The sequence below is a fragment of the Helicoverpa armigera genome, chromosome 10 (assembly GCF_030705265.1).
Source record: "Helicoverpa armigera isolate CAAS_96S chromosome 10, ASM3070526v1, whole genome shotgun sequence".
Classification (NCBI taxonomy): domain Eukaryota; kingdom Metazoa; phylum Arthropoda; class Insecta; order Lepidoptera; family Noctuidae; genus Helicoverpa; species Helicoverpa armigera.
In genome coordinates this window covers 406,614-421,434 of record NC_087129.1, presented here as the reverse complement: position 1 = coordinate 421,434, position 14,821 = coordinate 406,614, and the positions used below count along the sequence as shown (strand labels likewise).

The following is a 14,821-nucleotide window of genomic DNA, read 5'->3' as shown; positions in this document are numbered from 1 at the left end:
ATGGCATGAAGCTTAACCATACGCGTAGGTATGTACCAAAATGTGGGTGTTAGAAAATACTCTAGTTGATATACTATACATATTTGATAAGATCTGTAGACTTTCGCAGACAAATATTTTGGAAAAGTTGTGGAAATTGTTGCCAACAAAATGTGCAAGTTTGAAAATCATTTCGAATTTTCCTACATAGTTTGCTACCCAAGTTATTAGGAATTATGATAAACCATTCATAGGTTATCTTTTCAGCAGAATTTCATGAATATTGGATAGTTTTATGTTTTGAAACGCTATCAATAGCCTCGTGAACTAGTTTCTAGCTGTCACTCACCATACTTACAATACTTTTTTAGGTATCTATTCGCACAGTTTAGAGCATGTTGTTGATAGTTACCTACTGTAATGTTCACATTAGCTTCGTAGGAATCGCTGATAGCTTCAACTACATTGAATACTTTGCTTCAATTTTAATCTTCAATTTTGAACCATGCAGACAATTATGGGTACCTGCATTTTGCTATTGGGAACCTTGAAAGCTTCACACGGTCAAAGAATCAAACCAAACATAAACATTAAAGTACATTTACAAGAAGAACTATAAAAGAAAGGCCATACATCTTTGTGAAAGACATTTAGTACAGTGTAGACGGCAATAAACACAATATGTGGCTGGGTAAGTACTCGGCCGGCATAGATTCTCATTATGAGGCGAACTAGCTCAGTGTCGGCGCGGCCTTGACCCGCGGGAGTGCCGGACAGCGAGCCGGACGGCCGGCGCGGCTGCCGGTAACTGCCCGCTTCCGACTGCACGATGTACATGTCCTACGAGCCTGGTTCACTTGTTGCGTCAGATATGTAATGCAAGCTACGAACGCGGACGATGATGCGTCGAATGCCAAGTTATCCGCAATTAGATATTGAAATGGAAATCTGTATTGTGATTTGTTTTTCTTGATAAAAGCTGCCTTCTTGAGGTTTAGTGGCAAACATTAGATCTGGGGTGATCTGTTGTTACTTAATATTCTTTCTACCTGTTGTACAGCTCCAGATGATCTGCTTACAATTTCAAAGAAAACAAGAGTCCATGTCGCAATGAACGCCATTCTCCAAACACACTGGCGTTTGTTTATTTACCACAAATATCGGATACCTTGACATTGTTGGAGTCGAAACAATGCTCACTTTTATTTTTACATTCATTAACATTTTTCAGTAATCTGATGACAAAGTGCTGTCTGTCTGTTGCGTAAGAACATCTTTCTAGTAGTCGGGATTGGCAGACGCTTTCACGTGGTACAGTCGACATAAGCTGACAGACGCTTTATCTTCAAAACTTTTGTTTTGTTAAAAGGACTTGTTGAATGTCTCTCCGCAGCAGTTAACTAGGTGCTGAGATAAACATTACAAACTGAAACCCAAAACAGTATCATCTCTACTCTCTACGGGAAAAACCAATGAAGTAAAATTTTGTTGCTAATTTCGTGCCAAAAGTCAAAAGGATCCCAAATAGTAGAATATATCACCTGTAGGCATAACATTTAGGTATTTCATAAGACTGGATGATCGCGTGGTATCGTGCGACACGTCTCTGCGTCAGGCCGCGCCCTGAACCTCTCGCGCTCATATTTCACGAGACTTACACCGTTTTTTCACGCAATTCCGTCTATTACAGCACAACACTGAAATATTGTGAGGTAACCGCCACTTAATTAATAGTCCATTATGCCAATTACACCGCCATTATCGTAAATACGTCACATAAATACTGGACTTACTAATGAAATTGATCATTTCTGTTAATTGTGAGTTATTGGGGTATCGTTTAGGGAGATTGGTGACATTGGGGCACGCTAATGTCAAGGTACACCGTGACCTAGACCTGTAATTAATACTAACTATTGAAATTATACCTCTCCACCCGGTATGATTTACAAACATCTGTCATTTTCTATGGCAATGGATGTTCTTTCCCAGGGCTCTCTTATGACAATGACAGTTTGTTTTTTTTGGGTTTAGTGTAAGGTTCCCGTGCAGTAACAGTGGCTGTTTGTGCATGCAGGTCAGCTGTGACAAGCTGCCTTGTACGTGGGAGATATGAGCACACGACCGCGCCGTGATCTACTAAACTGCTCCCAATATGGCACTCAACGACGCCTTGTCGAATTTATATCTGTCTAATGATTAGTAATCGATACTTGTCAATCATACCCCACCCTTATAAGGACACAAGAAAATAAATACATTGTACACTCATTAGGAAAGGTAGGTACGAAAAATGTATGATTCTCCATAATTTTCAAGTGTATCATGCTGTTCATACATTTATGGATTTTATAATTCTGTGCAACCTGTGTCATGTTAAAGAATTGAATATTGTTTCAACCAACCGAGAGGAAGTTATGACAAACTATCTATGTCCGCTCTACAAGGAATAACCAGAAGTTATCCACAGCAACGTGAACTCTAATCCTATTAATGTTTCGCTTGTTACCTTGTAATGCGTGAGTAATTTCAGTTAATTTAGTAAGTAACCGAGTGCTCGCTGATGGCTTTATAAGGCTCTGTGGGGAACTGACTAGTGGAGGCCGCGATTTGTTTACCGTCGTGTAGGTCTCAGCCGAGTAACCTGTGTACACAGTCATGTGTGGCCTCACAAACCTTTTGTTTGGCTTACATTATATCGCGACTTTGAATTTGCCGTGTAGAGACAAATATTACAAAATCGAGAATTTTACTGGCAGAATTTTCAAACCGATGTATCTGTTCGAGCGTAAAATTATGATATTTGGTCCCATAAGCTCGTCGTTTAGATTTAGATCTACTCATAATTAGTTATAAAATCTCATTGGCATACTGACCATAATAGTGGTAATCCTGGGCGCAGTGACCTCCGCGTTGCGTGCCGGCGTCCACATTTACATACGAGCACTCATATACTATGAGTACATAACACGCCTATGTATTACGCAACTCGGGGATGCCGCTGCGGCACGCGAACAATAACACATCAGATTTGAACACATACGAACATTTATCATATACTATTGGGCCTTTGATTTGAAGACCTCAGATTGTCGTCCACTGTCGACAACGTTTCCGCGACCCATGAACCAGTTCTTGTGTTGACTTCAGCTAAGCGATCTGTAGAGTTGAGTACCCTCCGGCATGATGGACTGTGGAATTATATTAATACAAACTGCAGACAGTAACAATATGACATAAATTAAACAGCACTTAAGACTACCCATATGTATAGGTACTAGTACTTACGTAATAGTAGACTTATAATAAATACGCCACCGACACATTTATTTAACTGAGCAAAATCGGAACAATTTCATGGTGAACCATAAAACACATAAATGTTTGCGTAAACCGATCGCATCACAAAGCGTCGCTACACGTGGCCGGCACTAGCGGCGCTCGATCAAATTAATGTAGGGCTCCACGAAACCGCCGCACCTACCATTACTTAAATTATGTAATCATTCCAATTATATCGCGCTCAAACAACTGTCACATTACACCTAGCTTCGCCCCATTTTCGCGAACTAGTTTTGTTTTATTTCGGTTATTTTGAGCGCTATTGTACTAGGATTGTCATCGTGGTTTCACACAATGCGTAGACATTTAGTCTGACCTATTAAGAGTTCGAATGCTTCTACGATTGTTGCTTTTCCCACCATTATAAATGGGCTAAAGAAGACTTATCTACATCTTATTGAAACGTTGGCATATTGGCATGATCTGTCTCAATGATAAGCAGGCTATGTCTGAAATCTGATAAAGCTCGTAATGACGTAAACAGCTTAGGTCGAGGTTTCTCGGTAAGATTGATTCGTCACTTGTGACAGTTCACAAATACATTGTGGAGTGGTGAGGGAAGCAATAATCTTACTGAGGAGTTAGAGGATCAGTGATAATCAGATAAGAGTCGGACACCTGTTGGATTACAATGCAAGGCTGCTGCTGACGCTGATGACAATATGAACAATGTTAGGCACTGCCTATATTTAAAAAAATGGTGACTAACGATTAGTGGGGTTATTTTTGGATCATGATCAGTAAAAGTTTATGAATAGGTACACTGAATAGATGATGTGCTGCAAGCTGTAACCAAAACTCCTAGAATAAAACTTCGTAGCTTTTCTACGAATTCCACAAAATTATTCGACATCTTCATGATCCTAGATGGGTTAGTTCTTCTTAAATTACTATGTTCTATATTGACGATTATATTGTTAAGGCTCAACAGCCTTGCACTCCTAATGTTAACTCATGTAGGCGCAAGGTTACAGCCAGATAGAGTTACTAGATTTACCTGATATTATTCTCGTCAAACAAACAAAGCCTTTTATATTTACCTGTAATGACGTAATATAAACAAAACAAAGACTACAACCACAATTTCCTGAAACTTTAAATTATTATTTATTTTAAAACTACTAAATATGTAGTTAACATTTTATTTTAAGACTAATTGCGATAATACAGAGAGATAAAAACGTGTTCCGCAATTTCAGAGGTAACGAGCCTGTCAGTCTGTCAGTGGCATTGAATTGTTGCAAAACCGCAGATTAAGAAAGGATAGTGCGTACTGTGTAGGCAATCTCTCGATATTACCTGACCGCTTAAGAAAACAAACGAACGTTTTGTTTTAATTTTTTTTGGTTTAACGATCTCTGTGGGTTACAAATAGCAATGAAACTTAGTAGATGCTGCCGCGAATTTAAACTCCTATCTATGGGTATGTCAAAACCCAGCTGCTACCTACTTAACCTATGGCAGTATTCTTCTATCCAGGCGGACGATTGAATATATAAAAAATACACACACATAACGTATTCATGTAGTTATTGTGTCTAATGTTTTCCTTATTTTTTGTTCATGATAAGCACCAGAGAACACTCTGTGGATTGACACTGTATTTTGATAATCAGCATTGACACTTTATTTCCCAAAGTATTTCACAAATTATATGATAGCCAATTCACTTCTATATTTGGTAAACAATATTATACCAATGAAGTGCATCTCCAACAAGTCGATCGCGGTCAAGGGAGCTCACTGATGCGCGCGCGCCGCCTGTACTCAGCGTACTCGGGAGCGCACAAAGTGGTCGGTGCAGTCCGAGTCACGTGCCGCCGCCATCACTACACTTGTGAAAGTTTACATCACGTTTTTGAGTCCCCAGCATCTGTTCACATTCTCTATTTATGTAATTAATTAAAACTTCATGACTGGCTTGTTCAGGGAATGTGAGGAAAACGCATCAATTTGCACTGATAGGTCTGAATACTACAAATTAAGACCTAGAGTTCCTACTTAATACTCCTGAAAAACTATGTGGCCATTCGTTAATATACCTCTATATATGTGAGTCAGTATCTATTCTTACTGCTTTAATAGTCCTCTCAAAGCACCTCAAAGTGTTTGATATGACCCATTAAAAAATAGAATCACAACAATGTGTGTTGTTCGTGCCATCATTCGTATTCCTAGTCCTACATTTGAATGAGTAACGGTCTAAACCAGTGGTTCTTAACCGGTGGTCCGCGGACCACTGGTGGTCCCTGGAGGCATTCCAAGTGGTCCGCGAATCCATTCATGAAAATGTATGTTTGGGCTACAGTTTACGTAATTTTGGTTTTGAGTCTTAAAAAATAATTAAAATTTCGAGCTCGCTTCGCTCGCGTATTCAGAATCTATATGCCCTTATTTTGGCATTTATCAACAAACAAAAAGTTAAGTACGTTTGGGCTAAATTTTATTTGGTTTAAGTCCGATAATTTCGCTCGCTCTGCTCGCGTATTCAGAAACTATATTACGGCCCTTATTTTTGTATTTGTCAACAAACAAAACGTTAAGTACGTTTGGGGAAAATTTTACGTAATTTTGTTGTAAATCCGATAATTTCGCGCTCGCTTCGCTCGCGTGTTCAGAAACTATATGCCCTTACTTTTGCGTTTGTCAACAAATAAAAAGTTAAGTACGTTTGGGCTACATTTTACGAAATTTTTGGTTTTAAGTCCGACAAAAATTTCGCGCTCGCTTCGCTCGCGCGTTTGGAAGCTACATAGGCAAGTTTTTCTTTATTTGCATTTGCTTACCTACACAACTGCTGACATGCGTTTAGCTTTGAGTAGAACTGACCCAAAAATTCAGATTTTTTATTTGATAAATAATAAAATATAAAGAAATGAGTACTAATTTAGTTAAACCGATGAGGTGGTCCCCGGCAAGACAAACTTTAGTCAAAGTGGTCCCTCATGTCAAAAAGGTTAAGAACCACTGGTCTAAACCGACGCTCGACCGGTGCCACTTTGGTGCGTTACACAACATAGTCACAGGAACAGAAGGTCTACTCCACATCGTGCATTTAATAAAATTATGTAGGAATTAGGGTATCTTCATTCTTGTCAATCTAATCCAGCAATATTTATTTCTGAAGAAAGTATAAATACTTTCAGATTAGCACGTAACATTTACAAGTGAGCTGCTATCAGCAACGGTTTTGACAATATGGTACTTCTGTGCGTCATTTCAGGGCGCGATGCGCGGGCGCCGGTCGCCTACACTTTCGCCGCGCGGTCACGGTCAGCGTGCGGTGACGTAACGCCGACATTCGTATACAACTGCTGTGTTTTTGTTTTATTATAAATCGGACGGAACCACCTGACTTAGCTGCAGGGTTGTCTTAGTTTTCACAGCGGATTTAATAAATAAAACTCCTATGAAATGTCAAAGGACTGTCAAAAGTTCGTAAATATGACATCGTATATAGGTCTCGTCTGGCCGTTGTAGTGCATCTGTATGGCTATTATGGAAGTTTATGTTCCGTACTGTCTTATCATAAATACCAATTTGAACCTATTATAATATCATCTCTCTGCAATAAGATTGGATCGGAATCGGTTTATGCATTCCAGATGTTACCAAAAATTCAATGTTATTTGTGCGACGTTAACCTGTGAAGTCGTCCAGCTGCGACCTTCAAACATTTCCTTATTGATAGCGCACACGTAGGAGCACTCATTTTCGGAGAACTCTTTGTGGATGTTCACCCACCTGTGTTATGTCTGGGAATAATAACTTCAAACATTCCGGCGTTTAATCACTCCGCTAAACAATTTGACCCCCAAACATTCGTGGAAATTATTGTACTCGCGCGGAATGCGCTAATTAACGAATTCCCATTGATCACACGATAGCGATGATTAACGCGTGACATGTACAAGCAATATAATTGAACTAATTAGTGAATTATCGACTGCTGGAGGCGCTGGGTGTTCACAGCGGCGTACATTAGGAGTTAGGAGCGAGGCATTACCGAACTCGCTCACGCATCTATTTCGGTTCACGTTTGCTTGTGAATCGATCGTTTTTGACCTTATAAATAATGTGGCAACGTGCGTCCATTGAATACCAACTAAATATAACAATGACATTTTGTACATATTTTGTGGGTTGTCCTCCTTCGCTTTGATGCCCAATGTTACTAACCGTTTCAGACACCTCTTGACATAAATAGGAGGATACCATAAGCTGTACTTTATGCTCCTGCGTAAAAAAATGCCATTCAGAATTCTTTGTCAACTCGCAACAAATTGGTAGATAGTTTATCACATCTAGGATAGCTTAGGGCTCTATCAAAACTTGCAAACCCCGACAACGTACTAGAACGTACTTAATTAATATTCGAATCTATCCGTCGTTTATGGTCATGGAAAACTAGAAAATAACAGATGTTCATTAGCAATTACACAACGTAAACAGAAGCTATTAGCCATAAGACAATGGGACATTGTTACCCGCGTCACGTCGCACTCAGGAAGCTCATGGATGTAAGGTCAATGGGCGTCTGTCGTGGAAGACATAGCGACACGTCCTGATGTTGCTCTAGTTTCCCTGACGTGAGGACTACTGGGAACCGGGAGAATGTGACAGATTCGATGGAGTTGACGGGGATGATACGCAAATTAGATAACCTCACGAACAATGGCGCTTGTTACCTTTGTATGTGTCTTTCTTGACAGACTGTGAGGTGTTTATGATAAAATATTGGCATGAATGAACCATGACGAGCTGTGATTGAATCTGTTCTGCTTCTTGGTAGACACTGTCTCGATATACAATGCAATAGATTAGTAACGTTAGGGTTTTTATAAAATCGCGCTAACGTAAACGCGCTCCGCTGCAGGTTGCAGATTGCCGGATCAAAGGAATCAACTATAAATAAATAAGTACATACTAAATCGTATGTTATCACTTATCACCTGCGATAGTGTCAGTATTGAGATGTAAATGGATTTGATAAATAAATATCGGAGACCACGAGGTGGGCCGGACTTACTTTATTTGTTTAGTTCCTACCCCAACAAATTGCTGAAGGATTACCTAGGTCAAATATATAGGAAAATTATATTGGATTTACACGTCATTGGAGTATATCGTATGTCGTACAGCCTTAGTAGACCTTTACAATAATAACAAAATAATTTTCATATTTCTAGTAGTTATTACACTTGGCGGCTAGCAATTACAAGATAATAAGAAATCCAAGTACACATGCGTGACTGGCATTTGAAATTCGCCTTAACCTTGTGTGGATTGAGAATATGAAACGTTAGGCAATCGCTCTCAAATTGTAATTAGCGGTAATCTCCGATGGAACCTGAGACCACAGTTATTGTATGACGCATGTTTGCAAATTGCAACCACCAGACGACTTGGTATGCTCCCGCTAGTGTCGGGTTACAATGCCTATATTACTTGCTTTTTGTGTAATGACCACCAATGAGCGGTGACCATATTCAATTCCTACTGGATTCTGCTGGCTGCGAAGCCGGTTAAAGAAGAAAAAGAAAAGAAAGAAAAGATATTTATTGACACAAGCCATACATACACAAAGAAATAAAAATAGAATAATAATCACTTCCATAGATAACGCAATTAGTTTAGAGACTGAAAATTCTCCCTAAAATTAACTGGAAATTCACCTCAGGAAGCATTGCTGCGGGATTGTTTGAAAGAGTTACCGCTGACCTGTTACATAAAGGGCTTAAGAAGAAATATGGTGGATTTAAGTCAGTAAGAGTCTGACACTCCCTCACGATACATCCAGAGCGAGATAGGTAATTTAATGATTGGTTAATAATTTAATGGTAATAAAAAAATAATAAAAAGGACCCAGGTGGAACAGGGGGAAACGGCTAGCGCTTATTAGGTGGGTCTATTAGTGCATCTATTAGCCAAGTAGCTATGTAAGCTATGTTTACTTAAGTGGGTGTGTCCGCGTTAACCGAGTTGTGACTATGATATTAGCCGTGTAATGCTAATTAGTCTGCTGTTGTTCTACATTATATGTACTTATGAATTTTGATCTCTTCACAATGTTATTGTTCTCAAAGTCAAGCTTGAATAATTTACTTTAGTTCTAAATGTGAAGATAAAGATAGGTATTCGTTCTATAGAACTGTAGGTACCCAATCACTGAACATTATTTTTAAATGTTTTGTTTGTTATTCGCAAATAGCTTGTTTGCCTTGAAAGTGTCTCCATTCACATATTCACACGATAAGATGGTGAGTTCTCACCATTCCTTTCTAATTTCATTCGGACCGAATGCTCAGATGGCGACGCGAATAAACTAGGTATTTATATCTTCATAATAGTAGGACGTACCTAAATAAATAACAGCTATCTACAAATTGCTCATCTGTTATCATTACGAGCAAGGCAACACGCGCTTCGACTGCCGGGAGGAAATCCTCAAAATGCCTGCTATTTATATATTTTATCAGATAAAACAGCGTTCAGTGTAATGTTGCATATATCCGCGTTGTATTGTGTTAGAAGGTCGTCATCGGTCGTGATCGATCAGCCAGACAGCCAGATTCAATGGGCCACAGCATCCGACCACGAAATTATAATGTAGCTGATATTAATCTGTACGCCGAGAGAGATAATACGCGTATCACAATTGCCTCTTATCTCTGTATATCTACATAATACAACAATTTGTATGAATACGTAATGATATTCATTTGGTTTGTATTAACGTGGCGGAAATAATTTGTCAGATGATGACTTCTGCCTATGATCATCATAATCAGTTCCTCTAGCGACCCGATACTGCGATCAAATTATGTTAATCTATGTAAACATTTATTCGTTGATTTTTCGTTTCCGAACACATAATGTAACTCCCACCTCGTTCCTAGTTCGGCAATGTTAAATATAAAGTTGTGTTGTACATAGGACATCATCACCGTCCCTCTTAATATGTTATTACCAAAGTACGGTATACTTTATTATGTTTGTCGAAAGAATCTTCACTTAAAGCAAATTGGGATACATACATATGTATGTCGGTATGTATTGATATAATTCGACATACACCCACGGCCGTGGATCTCGCAATTTGTCTCCCGATGCAATTGGCGCGGCAATTGACTGCATTCGACTGATGTGTCACTGGCGGTCAATCACTTGATGCAGCCACATTATTGCACAAGTTAAAACATAAAACTATATTGTGATCGAAAAGAAAAACGAAAAGGATCATGTCCAGTATGATGATGAACGCTAAAGTTGAGAGGTCTGTCTGTTGACCTTTGCAGTGTAAATAAGGTGGATGTGTATGTTCGATATGTATTTTTATAGATAGATTCTCTCCTAGAGAAGGACAAAATAGTTTTATTGGGGACCCTCAAAGTGGTACCGAAAGTAAGAGTGCCAAAGCCTTGCATAGCACTCAAACTCAAAGTGAAGTTTTGTCTAGTTGCCTGGATAAACATTCAGATAAACCTCTAAAGTGATCAGTTATGATCTATAATCCTTAGATTTGCAATAATGTTGAAGTAACGTTACCTAGCTATTAGCAGTTCTCTCGATATCGTCAGAGGGTGGGTGCAACACGTGTAGCGCACACTTCACACAAGCCTTCAGTATTTACCAGCTTACAGTATTTGAGAGTGTCGTTACAGTGTATTTTTATGCCGTTCAAGTTTTCTACTGAAAGAAGGGTTAGATCAATTTAGCATAGCATTTCAAGCTAAGCTAGACGACATAAGCAAACATAAGCAATCAAAACTGTTTGTAACTTTGAATTACAAACATGTACTTTTGCAAATATTTCTTGTTTATTAATACGATTTTTTTTAATAAATGTAATCTATTGGAACTAAGTATGCAATTTATCTCAAAAATCTAAATAATGGCAGAAAGCTACATTGTTGTATAAACCACTGGCATGCATAATCAACATACGTACATTTCATGCCATGGCCAGACTCTGAATATCGCAGTAATTAGCAGCGAGATGTCGTGCTCGGGCTGGACCCTCGTGCGCCCTCACGTGCCCTCGGCGCGACCTCGCAGCACAGCCCTCGCGCCGGCAGCTCGCGAGGTTTCGCAACGTTACTCAACTCGGAAGGCACGGCTTCCTCACGTTACATACACTAACGATTTTATGATTATCCGATATATAGCACACTATAAACACGGAAACTAATCTCTGGAGAAGGTGACAATCATTTTAGTCTCTCGTAAAGGACATCATTTCCGCTGGTCATTTTGTTGTGTCATGTCCATGTATCATGATTGTAATGTTGTTGGTAATTTAGTATTCAATGGGTATTTATTTCGTTTGCACAGTAAGTATACTTAAGTAAGACTAATTATGTAAAATAAACAAAAGTTAATGCACGACACATTATTTTTCATTACGCGGCTTGTATTGACAAAGTCAACAGCAAATGATTGCAGCATTAACATTGAAGTATCGCCAAGTTTATGGTCGTGCTTTGAATAGACAGTGTCAATAATTTACTCAATTATTGCTTTTCATTGAAATATTGGACAAAGAACTTCTAGAGACCAATTTGTAAACTCATCTATTACCTACTGTGTGAATTTACATGTTATTACTACTATATGAGACCGTTATTTATTATATTCCTGCAGTTTGGTAGAACTTATCTGTGCAAATTCAACCACACGAGTGCGCCTAGCCAAGGCTGAACGCTTCAGACTGCTGCTGACAAATTCTGATGGTCAAACAAAGATAAAAACATGGTCATAACATTAAAAAATGGGGTGGCAGTCTTAAAAATAAGTTAGTGAAGTCGTAAAGCTCGTATCTGTTTTATAGTTTATCTATTCACAAAATATTTACATTAATTGAAAATAAAATAAACTTATATATATATACAACTTAAAACTAATATAGGGCATCAAAAAATTGGTCCTCATCGCTGTCACTGGGTAATGTACCCAAAAGACTGGCAGCATTGCCACGTTGGATGGCAATGCTCAACCTCTGTGCGAAATAAAAGCCAGCCTTTGGGTCCCGGGAAGTGTCAACCAGGCGCTGGGAAATATCCCTGGCAAGAAGGTGGGCGCTCGGACCCCACGGCCCTAGAGTTTCAACCCCAAACGGCTCAAACATGTAATAAGGTTACTATATTTGCGCCGCTTGAGGTTCTCTGCTTGTGCAGCGGCGGAGCCAGCACGACATGCAGTTCCGGGAAGGTGAGATGGCGCAAGAGTGTCGACGCATGTCGCGTCCCACACTAAAGTCCTACCCACCTTCCACGGAAATAGCGACATGCCGTCTGGTCTCTTGCCATCGTCGCGTGCCAAGCCATTTGGTTCGAGTACGGCTGGCACGCCGACGGCAACAAGAGCGCGACGGATCACGTCGTTTATGTTGGCATGTCGTGGTATGCGGCCGGCACTCCGGCTGCACGACAGGCCGTGGTGACCGAGGCTGTTGACAGCTTCCCCGCAGTGGCAGCGATGAGGAGAGCAGCATGGAGCACCTAGTCGGAGGCAAACGGCGAGTCTGAAGGTGGTGTCATCAAACATGGTGCCTGTGTTTGAGGACGGAAGTGCAAGAAGCCATAGACCCGACTCCCATTCACCCACAGCCAGTAGGCGCGCTCGCTCTGCAGAAGTCATTGACGTATCGATTAAACTTTTCCGTATTACTCTGCAGAGCGGCTCATCCCACTGTCTCTGAGAGGACAGGTTGGCGGGTAAGTCGGTGTTCGGGCATGCGACTTTCCAAGCGTTTAAAGCCTCAGTCAGGCTTGGCACCTCAAAATTGACCAGTGTGGTGGGTAATATTTTCCTGATCAATTTCTCAGTGCCATGGACCGAGGAAATAAAGGCTGGTAAACTTACACTGGAAATTTTACGGACGCCAAGTCCTCCCATACGGATGGGAAGAGTCGCTTGAGACCAAGCTCTGTCGTCCAAGGCCACATTTAAAATGGATGATAGTGTATGTCTTATAATTTCGTCGATTTTGTCCAAAAGGTTGGTGTGCTTCCATAAATGGGAAGCACGCAAGTTATATGTAAGTTTTGGTCCAGCTCGTATCTTATTTACATAACGTTAAATTTTTGAATTCAAATCTATCTGTTAATTTGTACGTTGTGATCGGGGCGGATCCAGCTCTTATGCCCGCCCTTCCCAGAGCCCACTACAGCAGATCAGTCACTGGTGGTGACGAACGGAAGCTGCGTATTACGCGGTGTTATGATAGTGTATTATAATATTAGTAATGTGCAGTTCCTCCGGCGGATATCGGCCATTACAATGTCTGCGCTGTGTGTGCCGCGGTAATTGTGTACTCGACACAATCACGCGAATTCTTGCATACGTTATATTTATAAACATGTCGCAGTATTACGGTTAAACACGACAAATATAATTTTAAATTAATTAACTCGCGGTTAATATAATTTTATTAATTAACTTATTTTGTTGTCTCTTCGTGTGATAATTTTATTTGAGGCGCTTACAAATCACTGAAGTTTGAAGTAAACAGTTGAACCTTAATCGTTTCAGAAGTTACATAATAATCGATTGTTGAATTAAATTACGTGCTATAATTTTCCTAGTTGAATAAAATATCACGGGTTTACGATCTGTACAACTTTAAAAATATCGCGATCGGTCGCATGCAACAGTACCTACGTAATGCTATTTATACGTTCAAATACATAGTTTTAGTCATTCAGACTATTATATTTTTCATATTTAGTTATAAATAAATAATCGTTTATTTATTTAAATAAATTACCTCACGTTACTTATACAAAAAACTACAGCGATTTTTCAATGCGTGACTAATAGAAGTTTGAAGTTTTATAGCTTCCTAGAAATATGTTCATAGCCTCATACACGAAATAATGACTTATAGGAAAGCAATGAGGACTTGGCACCCTGACACTGACCTGTATCAGTTGAGTCAGCGCTGACGTCACCAGGACCGTGACTCCATGAGGAAGCTCACAGTTTGCTGATAATTGCCATCATTCTACTGTAACAGCGATTGTGTTTAATTGTTCAGCTATAAATAGTCCTTGAAGGAACAGATCACTCAGGATTTTTCCGTTTTCTCATGTATTCTGTTCATGCGTCTTCGAGCGTGTTTTTTTCCGCACTTCTGATTTTACAACCTTCTTACAAATGTTTTTATTGCAAACGGGCTCTTGCAGGCTGCTCTATTAAAATGTCACACTAGTTATATCTAGAATTGGGCATGCATTTAGGCGAACGATAATTTGTAATTATTGACCGATTATTATTTTTGTTTTCAGCATCTTACCAAAGGTCTAAAGTCTAAAGGTATTTTTAGTTTTTTTATAAAATAGGAAGGGAAAGCCGAGGTTTATCCTTCTTTGGTATGAATTGTTGCCTTGATCTTATTACTTGCTTCATGGATTGATAAAGGCTGTAGTGTTTGATCCAACATTCGGTGGAATATTGTAAACTATCGAGTATCAAACATCCTCGCTATAGCTAGTCTGAG

At 39.5% G+C, this 14,821-nt stretch overlaps 1 protein-coding gene across 1 annotated transcript in view; it reads left to right on the top strand.

Annotated features, from left to right (window-relative positions):
- The window catches only part of LOC110375208 (phosphatidylcholine:ceramide cholinephosphotransferase 2), an 81,280-nt gene that overhangs the window by 11,464 nt on the left and 54,995 nt on the right, over positions 1-14,821 (top strand). The gene's annotated exons all lie outside the window — the stretch shown is intronic.